Raw genomic sequence first — 22,190 nt, 5'->3', positions numbered from 1 at the left:
GTTTGATATGGAACGTAATGCAATTGCTCCTATTGTAAGCGTATTATTACAACAATTAATTGGAGAATGGAACTCACTATTATAGAATCTAACATAATGCAGAATCACATTTATAAAAAATCGTTAAGCAAAACTAAGACAATTTTAGACAACTTAAGACAATTTAAGACAACTCATACTAAGACAATTTTACTCAATTGAAACAACACGTGAAGAATTTTCTGCCAAAAGGAAACTCAAATATTATGGAGGGATGAATAATTAATTTTCCAGTTTCCTGGCACGTTTTAGTTGAACATTCAAAAGTAACCTAGCAATTAGGGAAGAGGTAATGTGGATTCACAATATTGGGGTGGGACGTTCTAGGAAGATAATGGGAATAAGAACTATGAGAAAGAGGGAGGAAGAGAAAAAGAAGGGAATGAAAACAAAATAGAGGGCTAAACTACCTAATCTAGTTGAGTGAACTTGCTAGTGGATGAGATGGAAATAATTAATTGCAGTGAGGTATTTATTTTGTTGGCTGAACAATTACTTGGCTAGGTAGCCAACTACCTAGTTGTCTACTAGCCTTGAGGGGTGAGTTTTAGTTTGAAAGGAAAAATGAGAGCTTCAGTTCTAGCCAGTTTCATTCAGTTTAGTAAATTAATGTCATATTCCTGGAGAACGAGTCAATGAGAAAAATAAATTTATAAAATCAAAAATTAGAATATAATGAGTGGTGTGAGCATCTTATTTACTAAACACAACATTAATATTTCATATTCTTATCTATAAAAACAATTATGAGTGGTTGATACATCAAAAGAGCACTCAACTTTTTGAGTAAGAACATTTTTCAGTCATGATTCCATTCTCAAGGATTTCTAGTCTCCCCATACCCAAGAAGATTAAATCGAAAATGGATGAAGCCATTTAGAAAGGAACTTGAAAATATTGTTTGATTTGAAGTACGTGATTTAGGCCTAAAAACGTACCTTCTTATCATATAAAGTATTAATATACAGGATTTCAAATTATACCTATCATATTTAATGGATCTTTGATCTTATGAAATGCAGAAACAACTCATTCTATTACTGAAATAAAAGGTCTTCAACACATGTGAACTTTATTGGTGATGTCCCTTAATGATGGTTATAGCCTAATATCATATAAGTAATTGTAATAATAAAATAATAATTATAATCTGAAAAATAGTATTAAAAAATACAATTAATAAGGTCAATTTAATCAATTTTTGACATATATGATATTAGCGTCCTAACTGCTAACAAAGGTCTATGTTTAAACTAGGATAATACTTTTTGCAGTAGGATAACTCTGTCATGTAGTATGTAGATGGAAATTAGTGTCATATTCCTGGAGAACGAGTCGATGAGAAAAATAAATTTATGAAATCAAAAATTATAATAAAATTATGAGTGGTGTGAGCATCTTATTTTTATTGAATACAATATTTATATTTCATATTCTTAGTTATCTTCTTTAATTATGAATGGTTGATACATCAAAAGAGCACTCAACCTTCTGAGTAAGAACATTAATTTTTAAAAATAGAGTTTCTGGTCATTTCCAAAGCCCCAATATTATAATTATTGACACTAGAGTGGTGTCAAAGCGCACAAGAGGCACGAGGAGACCATTCCCTCACCACATTGACACCACTCAACTCAAAGTAAACACGAGATCAATTGCTTGACATAATGAACAATGTGGCAGCTCCTAAGTTTTCGGGCCGAGAAATCCGGCAACACCGCATCACCTGACAAACAACAGAGATGTAACACAAAGCAGACAAGTCCAGGTGAAACCAACATCTACTTCTGAGTATTGTGAGTAGACCAAGTAGACCAAAAGTAGAACTGTGGGGCTAAAAAGGGGCTATAAGCACCTGCCACCCTCGTCAAAGGGGATGAAACCGAGTCCTACTCAAGAAGCCCTTCAGGTATAGCGGTGAGCGGCTGACTAATAATAACGGGGTTGCAAAACCGCAAAGCTGGCCGAATTTCGAATCGTATTTGCCCCAAAGAACGGAGGATAGTGTTACTGAAAGTTATATTGTAATACTAGGAGTTTGAGTAGAGTGTCAAGGAATTGATTATTCTGGAGTTTGTGTTTACACGCCGAATTCCCTGAATGGAAAATTATTAGATACATAGTAAATTTAATAAAATGTATGTGTTGATTCGAATCTTGTATATGTATTACCAGAAAAAACTTCTATAATTACTTAAATAAAAAAACTTCTTTAAATAAAACTTTCATTAAATAAACTATAAACTTCTATAATTTGTATATGTAGTACCAGAGAAAACTTCTTGTATTCTGTGGTATTACCTATAGAAGACGTTATTTCAGTTACATATTAGAATACAGGTTGAAGATGTGAATAGAAGAAAATTGGGAAAAGACATAACTTTCGAATATTTAACTTCAGTTCTATGCTCAAAGTTGATTTTTCAGCTCTTCGATAAGAAACGATTCGATTCACAAATATAGGAGTCCTATTTTCAATTATACAAAATCGAGATAAACACTATCCTATTCATATAAACACAGCACTTTTCCCCATACAGGTTTCCAAGTATTGTAGAAAGTATGTGTAAAAAAATTGGCAATGTCAATGTCATTGATTAAATAAATAGAATAGTTATTAATATTGAGTAAATGAGATATTTTGCCATAGAGATGATTTTACAACTTTGATAGAATGTTGAAGTACATAACTAAATTGATTTCCATGGTGACTAGTTTCCATTGACCACCATGATTCCATGGATGATTAGAAAAAAACATAGGATTATTGTAAATCTTTCCTTAATAAAGGAATTTATGGAATCATGATGAAGATCTCACAAATACAAGTAATGTTCTAGTCTACAGTGAAAACCTCTCCGACAATCAATGTAGATATATGTAGATGTATAATATTTTATATACATTACTAACAATTTCAAAATGAACCCTTTCAACAATGAACTCAACCTCTCCGAAATTATAAACAAAAAAGTACAACGGCAACAACCTAAAATCTCTAATTTCCCCCACTAAACAATTCATAAACATAAGCACGCTTTTGTAATCTCTCAATTTTAAAAAGCCTTTCTCATACCCCACCATCATACTTGATCAAAATCCGATCCCTCCACATTGTAATAAATTGGAACTAATTACTTTCAATAATTTCTACTGACAGTTATGATCTGCGGGGTTCCCCGTTGATAACAATGTATGAGTTGGATCTCGTAATAATTCTGATGAGACCCGACCTCCCCCCCTATCCGTTAATACCGCAAAAATCGTGGCTTGGCTTCCCGCTATTGGCCAATTAATTTTTATATCCTGGTGGATCCTCATCAATACTCCCACAGAGCCAGAAATGATTGGTTGTGTCGTAAATTTGAGAGTAAAGATCCGTCGAAAATTTGCTGCAAAACATTTCGAAATCAAATTGATGGACTGGGATCGTTATTTTTCGAGAATAAAGAATTGTACTAGGAATTCGAATACCTAAACCACGTTGAAAATCCACTAGCAAGATCCCGATGAACCGAGATAATTTATTAGATTTCACAAACGTGATGTTGATTATGTACTAACAGTAATTAACTACGAGGATAGAAATATATTTCAAACATTGAGAGCTATCAACAAGAATCTATTGTGAAAGAAAAACATTTATTGAAATTACGTTCAATAATATTCTAGTTATTCACGAATGTGAAGGTGTGACATATTTTAGACGATATCTGTTCTTCCAATTTATAAAGGAAGTGAAAATGCTGTATATATATAATCCTGTCAAATCCTAAATGATGTGGAGTTCTTGTTTTGAAAAAAAATTGAACCAATAAACAAACTTATTGGAGGATCAATATTATTTTTCAGAACAAGGAATGGGAATTAATTGATTTCTGGTTTTAAATATAAAAAACTGCATGTGAATGAGAAAATAAGAATTAATTCCTAGCAAGCGTTTGCCAGTAATTAGGGTATAAATTATTTTTCAAGATGTTTGCTAAAATACAATAAATAATATATTTATTTGGAAATAGAGAAGGAATTCTCTGTGATAAAATATCAATTAATTGAACTCAATATTGATTTTTAATATTTTCTGGTCATATTATAAAGCGGAAATATCAATTAACGCTTAGAAAAGCAATTATATGCACAAGAAAAAGGTTATAGCTGCTTGGACAGGAGCAAAAAAGTTATGGCCCATGGGGGGATCGAACCCACGACCTTCGCGTTATTAGCACGACGCTCTAACCAACTGAGCTAATGGGCCAGATGGAGAGACCAGTCGAAAGCACAGTACTTCAGTGCATTGCCACAAGCAATCGCAAGCGCGCTCTTTTTCAAAACAGATAGCTAAAAACTGATCTTTTATCAATAAATAAAAATAACCTTAAATAAATTTAAGATATAAATAATGCACAATAAAAAATGGATAATATTACTAGAAAAAATAGATAATAAATAAAACACGGTTGCACAAAGGTATATTAAATTTTCAAATGTATTTTAAATCAGGAGAACCAATCAGAGAATCTGTCTTTTCAAAGAAGCCTTCTCTCGTTCTCTGAATGGTTCGCGTGGCATTTAACCACTGCTTTATTTCAGGGAAAATCCCTGATGTTTTAAAAGAAGCCTTCTCTGATTTGCTCTCATGACTTTCACGTGATTTACTTCCTGACTGGCTCTCAATAGACTTTAGTACAACCGGAGCTAATTTAGTTTGTTTATTTTGTTTAGTTTAGTTTTTTTTCTAGTGTAATATAATGTGCTCTAATGTAAGTCTTGCATACCCACGTGGGAAGAAAGCGAGAACGACTTTTAATATGAAATCTGTTTTAAAATCGTCCCGATCATGTCCAGCATTGCCATCGATTTGTGAAACTTCGGTAAAGAAAAATTTTGCTTCAAAATAGTGATCACAAATATTAATTTATATCAATTAGTTATTTCTTTATTTGAAAGATGGTATTTAAATTTTTTATACATCAAGTAGGCTAAGAAAATAGTTATACTCACAAAAAAGGTTTATTACCAAATCCTCGTTCATCATATCAAGAAATAGTTGACTCACCTGAAAAACATAATATTAAGAATTAATACAAAATTATTCGATATTGAGAATAATATTACATTAAGCAGTAGAGTATGGGAGACAAAATTGAAACATTTCTAAAAATTGCTTAAAGAAACAAACTCAAGTTATGAGAATGAGGATTTTCAATGACTATTTCGAATAAACAATTTGAATTATATATCGAAATGAGATAATATTAATATATCTTCTAGAATCAATAAATTCCTGTCCAACAGATGAGATGAAACTTCTAAACAATTTCACAATAATATTGGAGTAAATAGTTTATTTTATATCACGCTACATTGTGAATACGCTACATTCACAATCAACAATATTCGAGTGGGAATCTTGCAAAATATTATGGCAACTGGGACAATCTAAAAAAGACAGTTGCTATTGTTATAAATATCTTGTTCTCATGCAACAGCGAAATTTGAGAGCAAGTTCAAGTAAAATGGAGAGTGGGATTTCAGCCCACTCAACTGCATAAATTATTTTCAAATGAAACAAACAATTGTTGTACCTCTACAGATCTCTTAAAACATTGATTAGGCTACATTATGTATTTCAAAATAAAATAAACATGCATTTTGGCTAGGGATAGATATTAGGATGAAAAACATCACATCTAACTTCATCTACTCGCTATCCAAAAACTATCCATTTCAAATTTATGAAATTCAAAAGTTATTTTTGAAATAAATAATTTTAGAAATATTATAGAAATTCAAAAGTAAAAAAAAAGAAAAAAATCAAAAGTGAATAAATTCAATTAATCAAATGTCCATAAAAAAATATATGTAAACTTTTGGAGTAAACTCAGGAAGAGCCCTTCAAAATAAGAGCCTGTATTATAAGTGCATTATTCGCTTACTTTTTTACTATACTTTACAAAGATTACAAACAAAACCCATTAAATGTCCAATGCAGATGAGTGGTGCAACTTTTGCCTTGAAGCAATGAGACCTCCATACAATGTTGTAGTGGTGAAATGGGTTTTGAGTTCACTAGGTAACAGGGGGTTTCGAATTCGCTAGTCAGGGGTTTCTTGTTTGGTAGACAGATTCTACTACATACCAGGCAGTCGAAGTAAAATTCTAAAATAACACCAAAATCCACTTTATCGATTTACCTTGAAAGTAATGGCTAAATCAAGTGGAGTTATTGGAATTCGAATTCTCTTTGAATATTGTAGCTTTGTAAAAACACAAAGTTGGGTATTTACTTGATTAGTTACCGTACTCTATTGATATGACGATTGAATGTCCACTCTATAATTTTAACAATGTAAATTTCCATCGATTTTAACCGTAATTTATTTTCACAGATGTAAAACAGAGAAGTGTAATGGACTGTTTCAAACTGTGTAACTTCAATTTCCATCCCATTCAGTGTTCCAATAAGAAGAGGATAAAGTGATAAAGGAACAATATAATTACTGGAAATACAATGCAATATCCCATGAAAAATATGACGAAACAATAAAACACCTCACAAAAACTTAAAAATTCATAACAAAAACCTATTTCAAGCTCAACGAGCTGATCACTTTTTACCCTTGGCGCAATATTACAAAAGCATCGATCAAAAGAAGTATAATGGAAAGCTATCAACATCATTGTCATCATCATCTGAAGGCAGTAAAATTGTTGAACACAAGTGTGTAGTAGCATGCAACGGACCATGAAGAAAGAACTACTAAAGAAAGAAGAAGAGAGGACTAAAAGAGACCTAGGAGCATTAATCTCATACTAAAAAGACAGACACACGCATAAAGACCATGAAGGGCGTTCTCAATGACTGATTCCAACACTACTTCACTTTTAAAGCACACGCATGCGCACTTACGCACTCAAAAACAGGTGCGTGAATACGTACAAATTATAGACTACCTCTTGTACCCTTTCCTTTCCTCCGGACTTCACTTTGTAACTAATAATCTGACTTGAAATGTGGAAATTCTGTCTGTGTGAGTGTGGAAAAATGTGGTATTGTGAGTAAAAATGTGGTAGTGTGAGTGTAGAAATGTGCTAGTGTGAGTGTAGAAATGTGGTAGTGTGAGTAAAAATGTGGTAGTTTTGTGAGAATGTGTCTTCTCGGTTTGGTAAGCACCTGGAATGCTTGTAGACTCCCACATATTATATTACTTATTTCCGGCCTCTCCACCATAATGGTGAGTTTGTGGTTTGAGTGTTTTGTATTCTACAATGTTTTCAAGGGTAGATAAAGTTGTGTGATGCCTTAAAATAATGGAAACGGATGTTTAAAGCTTCAATTGGACATGCCTTCTGAAAATATTATATCAACTCATATTGGAGAGATGAATGAGAAACAAGACAATATAAAATAAAGATTAAAGAACACTAGTATCATTGTACTTCTTAACTTCAGTTAATAATTAATGAGAATCAACATCAATAATCGAATTGAAGTTGCCAATACTATATACTATTTATGAAAGTCTTCAATAATACAATCAAAAAATAATAATAAATTAAATGAACCCTACAAGGTATTTAGAATGGGTTTTCCTCTACTGTATCAAAGTATACTATAAGTATATTACTATTAACTTCAATGCAAATAGAGATTGTTGTATTATTGAGGCGACCTTATCATTATGCCTTGGTTTGCATTGCAACAAAATTTCAGTGGTCATCTACCACCAAACTGGTGGTAGATATACTTATAGTCTTATACTTATAGTCTTATACTTATACTCATATACTTATAGTCTTACTTGAATTACAGTATTTTCAAAAATATACAGATTGTTTACGAACTCCCTACCAATGCTCTAGGGCTCTAGGGCATTGTTCCTGGGTAAAAAACATAACAAAATATCATATTTAAATTATCCGGAAGTCTTCAGTTACTCACACAGCGGCCATTTTAATTATTTCACTTATTTTTTTCTAGTTAATGGTTGAACATAAGAAATTGAAACTTTGCACAATCATTTATGACAACTAGACAAAGCTACAAAAAAATTATGATAATTTTCCAAATTCATAAAACAATAGGGCGGCCATTTAAATTCTTGTTCCTTAAATAACTCAGAAACTGTTGGTTTTACAAGAACTTTACTAGAATAACTTGTTTTAGTGAATTTAATTACCTATCGATTGGTACCTGATTTTTTAAGATTGGACCAATATTAACTGAGATATGTCAGTTTTGGTGGTAGATGACCACTGAAATTTTGTTGCAATGCAAACCAAGGCATACTGATAGAGTCGCCTCAATAATACAACAATCTCTATTTGCATTGAAGTTAATAGTAAGCGATTTTAGGTCATTTCAAACAATAGAATAACGTTACATAACCCTCCAAAGGTGGGTCACCAACCACTAAAGCTGTCGTATCTCAGTTAATATTAGTCCAATCTTAAACAATCTGGTACCAATCGATAGACAATTAAATTTACTAAAACAAGTTATTCCAGTAAAGTTTTTGTACAACCAACGGTTTCTGAGTTATTCAAGAAACAATATTTTAAATGGCCGCCATTTGTTTTATGAATTTGAAAAATTATCATATTTTTTGTAGCTTTGTCTAGTTATCATAAATGATGGTGCAAAGTTTTAATTTTGTATGTTTACCCATTAACTGGAAAAAAATAATAAGTGAAAAAAACAAAATGGCCGCTGTGTGAGTAACTGAAGACTTCCGGACAATTTAAATAAGATATTTAGATATGTTTCTTACCCAGGAACAATGCCCTAGAGTATTGGTAGGGAGTTCGTAAATACCCTGTATACAGTACTTCCAAAAGCAGGAAACGAAATTTAAAATTAAAAAATTCCGAATTTTTAATAAAATGTTCATTTTATGAACGGTATTTTGTACAGTATACAGTACACTACATCCGAAATATGATTCACGATGGTAAAGCCGTGCAGTTTTGTAGGAGATAACCCCTAGGGCTCCCGTGAATTGGGTTAACACGACGCAAGGTTGTATACAGTCAGTCAGTACTTGGGAGAAAGACCAGGTCACTGAAGACTTGGATCTACCGGTTGTGTAACTGTATACGCTTATAGGTTATGCTCGTTTAAAGTTCGGCTTCACTGTTTTTAGCACCGAACACGTCCAACTATACCTAGCAAGGTGTTCACTATACCTATGGATTCGATATCCGTCTTATGTATTTCAACTGATCTATAGATACATCTGCCACAACTTATAATATACAAGTAAATAAATGCTGTATCATATATTGTAGGACCTCCTATCTTAAACGGAAGAATAACCAGGAAGATGATACCTCTTCATAGTGGAATTCATTTCAAACTGACATCATTCCTTATTAATAACATCAATGTTTTCCATTTGACTTCGCTGATAGCTGGAAGTGAATCTATCTTTTATAAACTTGTAACTGGATTTCTTGACTTGAAAACTTGATGCCAACTTTGGAAATATACTCTTTTGATAGCTGATTCATTCACCGGTATTTCGTTTCACAACTTATGTAAGAGTGGTCTTGCTGCTGCTTATAATATTATACAGTACGGTACAACTAAATATTTAGGTTTAATGTTTAGGACACGAATTGCGGAGAAAGTCGGATAATGAAAGCCGATCATGAACAGATGAACTACAGTACTAATTAGTACTACATTACTATAGTTGACATATATGATGAGATGAATAGCTAACAATTAATTTTGGTAAAAAGATGTGAAAAATATTCATATTGTTAACAGTTAGTAATTATTCATTTAATCCTAACTGAAATATAGCCTGGACCAACTCCTGTACCAACCTTCACAATACCACTATCATTTATCACTAATTTCATCAGCGGTTGACTTATCAGCTGCAGAAATTGAGCTATCACAACTTGTGCAGGGAACATCCTATTATATTAAGCGAGCAATTTCTGTATATTATATCTGGTTATTCTTATATCTGGTTATTCTTATATCTGGTTATTTTTATATCTGATTATTTATGTTTTACGGATCTCGAAAACTGCTCTAACGATTTTCACGAAATTTGGAACATAGTAGGTTCATGATATAAAGATTCGATTGAGCTACGTCTCATTCTTTGGAAAACTCGCTGAACGACATTAAAAGGATAATTCATCCTTGTGAAAACAGATGTTGGATACAGAATTTCGTCGTCTCTCGATAACAGAAGATGCGTGTGCCTGTGTGGGAGAGAGAAAGAATTATTTCCAGCTGTGTAATCATAATCAATCAGCGAGAAATTTTATCTAGCTGGACAATTTTTAATCGATTTGATCAACATAATCTGATTTGTTGACATGACATGATAATCCTCCTAAACTAGAGTATATCGTAATTTTCAAAGTTGATCATTATTTGACAATTTCAAGTGATTTTTTCTTTTGGTTCCTATCCGTTCCGGATGTTGGCAACCATTCTGGCTATGATGACCCTGTTGACTGCCGCCCTGAACAGCTGTGCTGTGCTCATTCCATACCATGTCCTCAGGTTCCTAAGCCACGATATTCTCCTTCTTCCAGGACCTCTTTTACTTTCTACCTTGCCCTGCAATACAAGTTGGAGTAGCTCGTATCTGCTTCCGTTTCTCATTATATGTCCGAGATATTTGAGCTTCCTCGCTTTTACAGTATTGAGAATTTCTTTTCCCTTTCCCATTCTTCTTAGAATTTCTTCATTAAAGACATGGTCCACCCATGACACCCTCAGCATCCTCCGGTAGAGCCACAATTCAAATGCCTCTAGTTTGCGCTCAGTTGCAGCTGTCAATGTCCATGACTCCACACCATATAGAAGAATGGAGAAAACATAACATCGAAGAAATCTCATTTTCGAATTAACTGTCAAATCGTGACTTTTGAACATGGTACTCATTTTTAAAAACACAGCTCTGGCCTTTTCAATGCGGATCTTGATCTCTTGTGAGTGATCCCACTGGTCATTCAGAGTGGCACCCAGGTAAATGTATTTATCAACTTGTTCAACTGGCTTTCCTTTAATTGTAAGATGACATCTGGGGATATTGTTCTTGCTGATGACCATTAACTTTGTCTTATCTGTATTGATATTCAACCCATGTCTCTCACTACTTTCTGTCACTCTGTCCATCAGCATCTGCAAATCATCTAAACTCTCCGCAAAAATGACTGTGTCATCAGCATATCTAATGTTGTTGAGTATCTGTCCATTCACAGGAATGCCTACTTCTACATCTTCCAAGGATTCTCTAAAGATGTACTCGGAATAAATATTGAATAACAATGGAGAAAGCACACATCCCTGTCTCACTCCTCGCTGAATTTTTATACCTTCTACACTGTCATCCTCCAAAGTCACTGATGCTGATTGGTTCCAGTACAAGTTTGTTATTATTCTGAGATCTTTATCATCTATTCCAGTCATTTTCAATATCTCAACCATTCTCTCATGTTGAACCCTGTCAAATGCCTTCTGATAATCCACAAAGCATGCATATATATCCTTGTTCACATCTCTGCATCTTTGGAATAGCACCTGGATACTGAATAAGGCCTCTCTTGTTCCGACAGAATTCCTAAACCCAAATTGTGTAGCTGATAATTGCTCTTCACAAAGCTTGTAAATCCTTCTATGTATTATTTTCAGGAATATCTTCAAGATATGGCTCATTAGGCTGATTGTTCTATATTGATCACATTTTCTAGCTCCCGCCTTCTTTGCCAATAGAATAAACTCTGACTCCAGCCACTTCTCAGGAATGCATCCATTGTCATATATACGGTTGAACAAAGAAGTCAGCCATTTAATATTATCATCATCTAGAAGTTTCATAAACTCTGCCTGGATGTTATCAGGGCCTGTTGCTTTACCAGCTTTTGTGTTTTTTATTGCAGTTATTACTTCATCCATTAATATTTCTTGCCCTGTTTCGCAGATTATATTTGGAAGCACTGCTCTATTATCGTGAAATAACTCTTCTATATGTTTTTTCCACATCAGTTTAACTCTCTCTTTGTCAACAATAATTATTCCATTTTCATCCACCAGTCTATTCAATGATCTTCTTTTAATTCTACATATAGCATTGATTCTCTTATAGATGTTGAAATTGTCGTGACGTGCTTGGAGAGTTTCTATCTCGATACATTATTGGTTATTTCTTTTTCTTTAGCTTCCCTTATTTTCTTCCTGATGATTTTGTTGATATTTTTATATTCCTGAGGATTATTCTTCAAAGTCCTTCTTTCCTCAATCATCTTAAGAATGTCATTTGTCATCCATGTCTTCTTCCTTTGACACCCGGTTTCAGATATTCCTTCTTGATGCTATCCACAGTGGAAGTCAATGCTACCACCTCTTCTTCAACACAGTCCATATTGGTAATCAACCGAACATCCTCATTCAGTCTAAATTCAAGTGATTAGTGAGTGTTATTTTGGTATTCAATTTGGTTTGTATATAATCTAAATTATATTTTTTTGTTTTTAAATGTTTGAACAGAAAATTGAATCTGAATTAAAGTGTATAGAACATAACCTATTTTCTGGACTATTTATAGTGTATAAATCAAAATTCGGGGAAAAACAGTTTTGGACTGTGCCTGTTAGTACTTTCCCAATCATTTTAAAGAATTGTGTTCGGTTTATCAAAAGTTAATAAATAAATAACGAGCGAAGCTCGGAGCCCCGATATTATTAATTATCTATTAATATTTACGAAATTTCAAACGGGACTAATACTCTTTACCACTCAACCTTCGAACCTTTAAACTACCCTACAACATGGTTGATCAATCAATCCTAATCCAGTCTTTCCACTACAACACAATGTTCCTTAGACGTGTTCTTAAAAAAAGAAGAAAATACTATCTCAGACCTTGAGAAGTACGTATAAAATCTCCCCTGCACATCAGCAGAGGGTCACTCACGAAGAACTCAGTTCCCATATCCTTGAAAACAAGCAAACCTCTGTGAACGACGCATGCGAACTGCATAGGCCTACTCACTACTCACTATACACCTGGTCTGTCGCTCCAGTAGGTACAATGAGATCCACGTTATATCGTCAGCATTAGTTGAATGGGAGACAAAATGAGGCTTGCTGACCGTTTGGAATAGATCTCACCATGGGTATACATTCACATTCATCCAGAATTCAAGTGACGTGTTGGCATTCTTTCCTGCTCCGCCTATTCATCCTCATCCATCCTTTTGAAATTCTTCTTTGTGCAGGTACTTCTTCCATTACTTCACAAGCACAAATGGCCCCTTCTTATTTACTTGCTTTTTATTGTTAATCTCCTTCGCTCTCCTGGAAAATATCCTAGATCTTTTTTTGATAATGTTGCTAATCTAACCCAGGGGATGCTATACAGGTAGAATTTCCTTATACAACTCACGGTATGTAGTACACAAGAAGGGAAATGGGTTTTGTATAATTGAAAATAAAGTAATTCATGTTCATAAGCTGAAAATATATACTACTCTTGTTCTTGAATGGCGATCTCCAAACCTATTCCCCAAACTCTTCTTGAATAATGAATGAATAAATGCTTATTTCCCCAAAAAACTGAAACTACTACATCAATTACAGAAAATATTAGATAAATTACAATTACATACAGTAGTTAGTTACAAAAAATTCCTTATAATGTGTTTTCTATATTATGTTTAGTGTTCTCTGTGTGGAAATTGACCTACTCCACTATGGCGTACCATGTTCTAGAGTAGGTTTTTTTTGTGGATTATTAATTAATTAGTGTTTAGTAAGTCATTAGGTGGTTAGTTAGAACCTGACTCTTCTTATAAGGTGACATTCAAACCTATCCTCTAAAGAAAGCCCGAGGTTACCAATTGAAACAATGACAGAGGCCATCTCGAGGTTCTGATAATATTGTTGATTCTGTATTTTCCATTGCAGTATATTCATTCATTTTTCGAGCATTTCTAATTGAATTCAAGATTGGGAGAGAACTAGAACAATCTCTAATTCTCTGAGATAAATTTTCATCCTCGTTTCAAGTTTTCAACTTACCAAACAATATTAAATTAAAAACAAAACCAATCCAGCAGAACCTAAAGCAGTGTTGTGAGATTAATGTACTCCAATTGTGGAAATAGAGAGATATGTGGAGAAGATTGATTAATTCTTATTATGATGATACATGTGATTTGATTTATGATACATTTATGACTTTATCTAGTTGATAAAACAATACGCTTTAAGCTAGACATGACGACATCATGCATTAAAACAGCATTTCAAACACCAAAACAAGCTTTACAAATGACTAGGCCTACTTACTTTTCTCTTCTCACATTATCTGTCCCTCTATTTCCTTCTATTGCTCTCATCCATCACCACCACAATCATTTGCATCCTTTGTTTGGGAAGATGCACGTGAGAAAATACTCACTGAGACGGTCAAAAAAGAATCAAAATCAGTGCAGCGTATTTTCAAAAGAAACGGACGAGAGCAACTACTACTCTTTCCTCCATTTTAATTCTTGTTGTTGTTGGTGTTCTTCTCTATCTTATTTTTCTTCTTATTTTTTCTCCTTCTTCGTCCTCCCTCCTCTTTCTAGTACTTCTTCATAGGAAAGTGTGGTGTAGTATATATCGTGAGCATTCTGTAACTGTGTAGTCATACTGGCTTCTTCGACAGAACAAAAGAACATTGGATAGTGCGGAGTACACAGAAGACTAGTTTATAGAGTCACGATTACAAGAGACACGAAGATAGGCGTACTGTACCGCTAATGGAGGTGAGATAAAAGAGTTGAGAAAAATTAGATAGAAGATCAAATAAGAGAAAGAGAGAGGAGATGAGGTGGTTAGAAGAAGGGAGAAATCAGATAGAATTGGAGTGATCGTGAATGGATGAGAGCATTGGGCGGGGAGGGTGGAGAATATTCGGGGAAAAGTCAGAAGTGAAATAGATCAGAGAAAGACGGAAAGAGAGAACAAGAAAGAATTGAGAGTAAAAGTAGAAGAATGATAGTATTAGGGAGAAGGGAGGTGAAGGAAATAAATTGATAACAAGAGTAAAATAGAAGAGAAATTGGAAAGGGGGGGATAGGGGCACGAAAAGAGTAAGAGAAATTAAAAGATAAGTTGCAGAAGGTGTAGTATATTAGAAGAAGTATGAGGAAGAGTGGAAGGAGGAGGAGGAGGTGGAGGAGGAGGAGGAGGAGTAGGAGGTGGATGACGAGAAAATAGGGAATTAGAGAACCATAGCAAAATATAGAAGGCAAAAAAGAACATCTAGATGGAAGAAAGGGTTCAGAGAATAAAAATGGAAGAAAATAAAGTTAAAATTAATAATAGGGGAGGGAAAGAAAAAAATGGAAAATATCAGTGATATGCAAGGTGAAAGAGCGGATAAAGAGGTAGAGAAAGAAGTGTGAAGAAAAAGTAGAAGAATGAATGAAATAGAAGTACAGGTAGAAGAGATTGGTTGCATTTGGAGGGTGAATACTAAGAATTTGATGAGGAGGTGAAGCAGTAGAAGAAGAAGGAGGAAGAGACTGAGAAGATGGAGGAGCAGCAGGATGAGGAAGAAGAGAAGCGAAAAGAGAAAAAATGAAAGGGAAAAAGAAGTTTTATTTGGGAAAAGATTAAGATGATCCACGACCTTGGTATAATTCAACGCCCCCTTACCTTACCGTTCAGGTCTTTGCTCTTGTATACAAGCCTATATCTACGATTACCTGTCATCCTATATATTTTTACCCACCGACCATCTAGCTGCATAAAAATAGAAAACTATCTTGTTTACAACACACAGACACACAGCAATAGGCTGAAGTGTTGATGAACGTCAGCCATGCTCCTTATTATCTTCTCAGTCATAATGATAGCATAGCAGCCATATAAACATTCTCGTTACCTGGTCGGCGGTGCTCGTTGCGTGCTCAAGTTGGTAGACGTGTTGATACCACCACTAACACGCTTGCCACTACACAAAATCAACCAGCAATCCACCTCACATTAGAGAGAAGTCTTTACAGAGAGATCTTACATTTTTTATATCATTTCTTTTCTGTCCTGGAAAATATTCTACCTTTTAGTTGCACTGTCTCCTGACTAGTTGATACTCGAAGATTTTTCATCTTGGTCTTTTCTAGTTTCTACTTATCTACATCTAGTTTTTCTACTTATCGTTTTCTTCTTCTCATATTCATCACCTCTCAGCAGCGTTCTCTTTCTTTTCATTTCTAGGACTAATCATAAGCTTTCCTCTTCTTCAATTCATATTATGAATATCACTTCTTCTACTTTTTTCCTTCATCTACTCGATACATTAATCTTTTTCTTGTATCTCTACAACTCATTTCTCATCCTCTTCTGTATCACTTCTCTTTATCTTCTCCTATTCATTATCTCTCAGCATTCTCTGTCTTTTCATTTCTAGGACTAATCATAAGCATTCTTCTCCTTCAATTTATATTCTGAACCTCACTTCTTCTACTTTTTATCTATTTTTCCTTCATTTACTCAACACATTGTTCTTTTTCTTGTATTTCTACATCTCATTTCTCTTTCTCTTCTTCTTCATCCTCTTCTTCTCATGATTCCTCTCCCTCTCTTCCTTCCAATTACTCATATTTTTCAGCTACCTCCCCACCAACTCACACTTCTCTTTTTATCTTCCTTCTACTACTTTTCAAGATCGTTCTTCACTTGATTCTCCGTTCACTCTTCTTCTTTTTCTTCTTCTTCTTTTTCTTCTTCTTCTCCTCCTCCTATCCTCCGTTCATTCTTCTTCTTCTCCTATCCACCGTTCACTCTTCTTCTTCTTTTTCTTCTTCTTCTTCTTCTCCTATCCTCCGTTCACTCTTCTTCTTCTTCTACTTTCCCTCAACTTCATTCTTCAGCTGCTCCTCTCTCCATCCTATCTCTTCTACTATACATAGACTGCGTTCTTCCCGGCGACTCCTTCCATTTTCCTTCTTCTAATATTCTTCAACCTCCTTTTTCATTTCTTCTTGTTTTCACTCTTTCCTATTCCTCCACTTACTTCGTCTTTTTTCCATCATCCTTCTCTCTTTTTCCCATCCATATTCTTTTTTCCTCCTTCCTCTACCTTCCTCCTTCATCTTAGATTATTCCACGTTTTCCTTCTCTTCCTTCTCTCTCCTTCTTCCACCTCTTCTCATCCACCTTACCCTTATTCCTTACTCCATCTAGAAGCGGCGTCGCCACTCGTGGTAGAGTAATGACTTCTTCTGGAGCTGGAAATACTACTTGCACTATAAAAAGCAGTGCACTCTCAATGTCACTGACCCAACACTGGACAAAGCTCACTGCCTTCTCGATCATCCACTTCCACTCTTCACGCTACAAACTACAAAAAAGTACAATTATTGTACTCGCAGTTTTATAATCTATTACCGGTTAGTACGTCAGCTGTCACTGGCAAATCCATCATGCGGACACAAAGATAGTCTTGGTTCAGTCTTAAAAAAATAAACTCATGAATATTATGAGCAGTTGCATATCTCTGGTTCCATGAGTCTACTAGTTCCATAACCACTGGTTACTTCTACTGTTACATCAAAACACAGATAAAAATAACCAGCTGGAAATAGTGGGAACGAGTTAAGTTAATGTACCTTGAAAGCTTGAATAGTTGTATATTTATGGTTACAGTCTATTGTTTATCAACAGCAACAAAAGTAATCAGCTTGAGATAGTTTCAAGAGAACATTAAAAATATGTGAACTTTTGAAAGCGAATACTTTTAATACACACTGGAAAATATCAAAAGAATTAAAGGAACTCAGTTACAAAATCCTCATCAATATAAGCATTTATTCATTTTTGTAATTAAAATTAAGATTATACATGAGAGAATAGATAATAATTTGTGAGCAGAAACCGAACTATAACCAGCTTCTCACATCGCAGACAATTTTTTAAAAGAAGGACGACGAACTGAATGTAGAAAATAGTGAAGGATCAAAATTAGTAAATAATTTCTACGTAATAATTAATAGATAAGTACTAATGAGAAGATAGGAGAATAAACATGTATACATGTATCTATATAGAAAGAGTTCTGAATATATTCTATATTTATGTATTCTGATTCTGAATATACCAAGACCATACTGTACTTTTGAAAATTAAATAGCTGCAAAGAAACAGGAGTTCATGAATCTGTGGATTCTCTGAAAAAATTGAGCTAATAAAAAAATTCGCTAAAAGAAATTCACTGGATTCTAAATACACTGAAACACTAAATTATAAAAAAATGAATGGGGTCCAATAATTCTGAACAATTTTCAGCCTGTACTTTCTTTAAAGGCATGTTCCATTTCAATTTTTCGTTAAAATCATTAAACGTTTGGCTAGAAATTCATTGTCTCAGAGCAGATAATAGAGATATAAAACAATACTTGGTCTAGAATTAGCTGAATTTCAACATAAACTACTTTAGATTATACCCTTTACAATCTAGCTATGTTTCACAAAACACACAGCTTTATGGAAAACAATAAATAAAGCTTGGTCAAACGGCAAGCAACAATTACAGTACCAACATAGCAATCACTTCTTTCCCAGTCACTTAAAATTAGGTGAGGTTTACACGGAGTGAAAGACTGCAATTCAAGTCCCAGCAAAGACAATGAATATTTTTTAAAGAAAATTTCCCCGGAGAACAATAACGATTACCTAAAGGAGCAGAGAGGAATGGGAATTTCTCATAGAGCTTTAACGACTTATTTAAAAACGTTGGCTGTGAGCCTTTCGCTTTGTTGTTTTAATAATGATGACTAAATTTGTAGCAAGAGTTATATACACTTTACAAGAAGACAAATGAGTTTAAAAAGTAGACATGAATTTCACTTTCAATGTGAAATTCTAATTGGATTAGATATATAATGAGTATGAAATGTGAGATTAAGAAAAAAGTAGAAGAACACGACAAAAAAGGGAGAGATTCGTGGTGAGAGGAAGAGAGGAAACGAGGTGGCGAAAGGAGGAGGAGGAGAAGAATACGAATAAGAAATAGAAGAAGAGTGAAGAGGAGGAGGAGTTGGAGGAAGTGCTAGATGTCTAGCTAATGAATCAGACCCAAATTAGTGAAACTGGTGAAAGTAATTCATGATTCATTGTCCATTCACAGAACTACACAACTAAACTGAATTACTATGTGTTGAAATGGCAATAATTCATTTTCCATCCCTCCACTTATCTCTTGCACTTTCAAAATCAATACTTCAGTAATAATCCTATCAACTTAACACATATTTGGATCCATTGGAGCAAGACAATCATGGAAAATATTTTTGGAGATATTAACAGAATCCTCGGTTAGATCAAACTAGTTTCTTCATTTATTCTTCGTCTGAATGATTAAACTGATGATTACAGATAGTATAGAAAGCATGAAACCCTCAGGTAAGAGGACGATTTCCTACTAGGGAAGCAGTAAATTAATTTGAAACAGCCAATTGATATTACAGTGGTATTTAGGAATGAAAGAGCAACATTTTAATCATTCAAAACATATATATTGACCATTACAAATAGAAGCTAGTCAATAAGAATACTATACATTGATCGATAAAATATCATTCTCAATTATGAATTCAACTAACATTCAAATGTTAATGAAAAATAAGAGAAAATAAACCTAATATAAACGGATTTATGTTTGTTTCTGAAATTATACCTCTATTACAGCTTCGCTATCTATTTCAGGATTCAAACCAAGTTTCAAAGACGTAGGAGTGGTAGGTAATTTGCTCTGATCCCATACAAATAATAAGGAGACCTCCTGGAAGTGCTTGATTATAACTAAGCATAGCTTAATGAGAGAATAGTAATTAATTCCGAGAACTGTTCCTAATTTCAGCTTCAATATTAGCAAGTTCAGGGCAAAGGATTGAATTCGTTGAACCCTAATAGACAAGAGATGGATAGGAATAGCCTATAGTTTCAAAAGATTCTGTGACTTATATTTGAAAGGGATGAATTTGAAAAAGACCCGTTGGACCTTACGAAGAATGGTGATCGTATCTACCTGACCTACCAAATTTCTTGGGAACAAAAAGTAGGTAAACGTGAATTAGAATACCATACAATACGAATTACTGAGAGAGAAATTGTATTTTTACTGGAAATACTGGATTGTATTTTTCTCAATAAGTAAAGAAATAATATGAAATATAGGAAATAAGAGGTAAATTATTTCTGGAAAGGGGAGTATCTAAAAATAGCACCTATATTCAGGTAGCTAAAACAAAGTATGATAACAACTGTATTCGAGGAATCGATTCATTGAATCCATCCAAAAAGATGAAGGTATTGAATGTGAATTGAATATCTATGCAATGAATATAACACTTTTGAAGATCGTAAATACATTTCACCTGCTTAACAAAAGATTACTATTGCAATTAAAATGAAGCTTGAAGCGAGTTGAGAAATGTTTTTGTGAGTCATGTTCACATGGTATCAGCCTAGAGAAACTATATGCTTCCTGTATGATTTTTCTATGATACAAGACAGTAAATAATTTATTCGAGTTGTCAACCTTTCAATACATCCAGATATCCTTGCAATCCAAGCTCTTCTATTGGAATCAATATGAATATCATTCAACAAGGGAAGCGCAGGTTATGGTGGATCGATAACAGGGTCTCAATAGCAAAGATAAAATAGGCAATTCGTTATATTGACCAATACAGAAAATACAAAGGATTTGTATTTGAAGGATGTCAAGATTACGGTAATGCAAGCTTCGAAAACAACGCATTTTGAAATAAGTTGAGTTTTGTAGTAGATTTAACAAGTCTTTCCACAAATGCTTGAAACAACACTACACAATAATAATTAATGATTATTTAATACTCAAATTGGAATAATGAAGGTGTCATCCTATTTAAAATCAAGGAAAATTAAAGTACTTTTCAAGGAAATAGTGCGTTTTAGAGCTAATAAGCAGCAGAATTTAAAATACAGTAATCTTTTTTGAAACTGATGAAATAGTAAATTAAAATACAAATTATAACAACTAGTTTCAGTGTTTAACACCATCCTCAGGTTTAAAAAAATAGATTTCAAATCAATTAAATTTAAAACTTGAAGATGGTGTTGAGCACTGAAACTAGTTGTTATAATTTGTATTTTTCATCTATTATTTTATTAATTTCAAAAAAGGGTACTATAACTCTATTTTATGAATAAAAAAATTAGAATATAAATAAAAATGAGTACCCTTTTAAATTATTTTATCAAGACATGTTTCGGCTACTAATGCCATTTTCAAGTGATTTGAAAATAAATAAATACTGATGGAAGATTCTTATTGTTGATCGTAATGTTAAAATAGCATCAGTAGCCGAAACGTGTCATGATAAAATAATTTGAAAGGGTACTCAGATTTATATTAAAAGTAGCCCTAAAGAAAAAAGACGAAAAATAATTAGCCCTGAATTCATACATTTTAAGAGTGTTCAACATAGTCAAAAAATCTTTCTGATACTATAAGGTTTATTATTTTGAAAATTTGGCGCACCGTTGTAACAGTCGGCCTCAGTAACTGCCTAGATAATCTACTTCCGGAAAACACTTGATACTTCCGGCTTCACATGTATAAAAACAAACGGCCGTTTTTCAGAGCTTAGTGCGTGCCTGAAACAATGGCAACGTTGTACTGTACTGCTCTTTGGTGCTTGCTGCATGGTCAGAAAAAAGATGAAAAAATGAACAAGGAGTGGTGGGAGGGGTTTTAACGCGTGGCTAGAAGTGTCTGCAGATGTTCTAGGGTGACAGCATGAATGGAGGAAGAGGAGTGAAAAAAGAGAAAGTATCGAGGAAAACAAGGAAGGGAACAGAAATGTTGAAGAGGGACAGAAAGGAGAGAGTGAAAATAATATGGGAACAGAAAGAGAGGAACAAAAAAATAACGGAGGACAAAAAAACGAAGAAGAAAAGCAAAAACAGGGAGAGCAGAAGAGATAGTGGAAAATTTTGAAAAAGGACAGGAATTTAGGGAGAGAAAAAGTAACAATGAGAAAAGCAGGGGTACTAGGATAATAAAAGAAGTTTGACCAAAAAGTAGGTAATTCAAGGAAACATGAGGAATGGCAAGGAAAGCAGCATAGTCCTAAGGAAAATAAAA

The 22,190-nt window shown here is 33.8% G+C and overlaps 1 protein-coding gene and 1 non-coding gene across 7 annotated transcripts in view; both read right to left on the bottom strand.

Annotated features, from left to right (window-relative positions):
• Positions 1–22,190, bottom strand: part of LOC111050276 (protein sidekick) — a 186,198-nt gene that overhangs the window by 122,931 nt on the left and 41,077 nt on the right. The window lies entirely within an intron of this gene.
• On the bottom strand, positions 4,221–4,294 carry Trnai-aau. Its single transcript has one exon. It is a non-coding gene; the product is annotated as a tRNA-Ile (tRNA).

The sequence above is a fragment of the Nilaparvata lugens genome, chromosome 10, assembly GCF_014356525.2.
Source record: "Nilaparvata lugens isolate BPH chromosome 10, ASM1435652v1, whole genome shotgun sequence".
NCBI classification, from domain to species: Eukaryota; Metazoa; Arthropoda; class Insecta; order Hemiptera; family Delphacidae; genus Nilaparvata; species Nilaparvata lugens.
The sequence above is the reverse complement of the archived record's forward strand: the minus strand, read 5'-3'. Positions and strand labels throughout refer to the sequence as shown.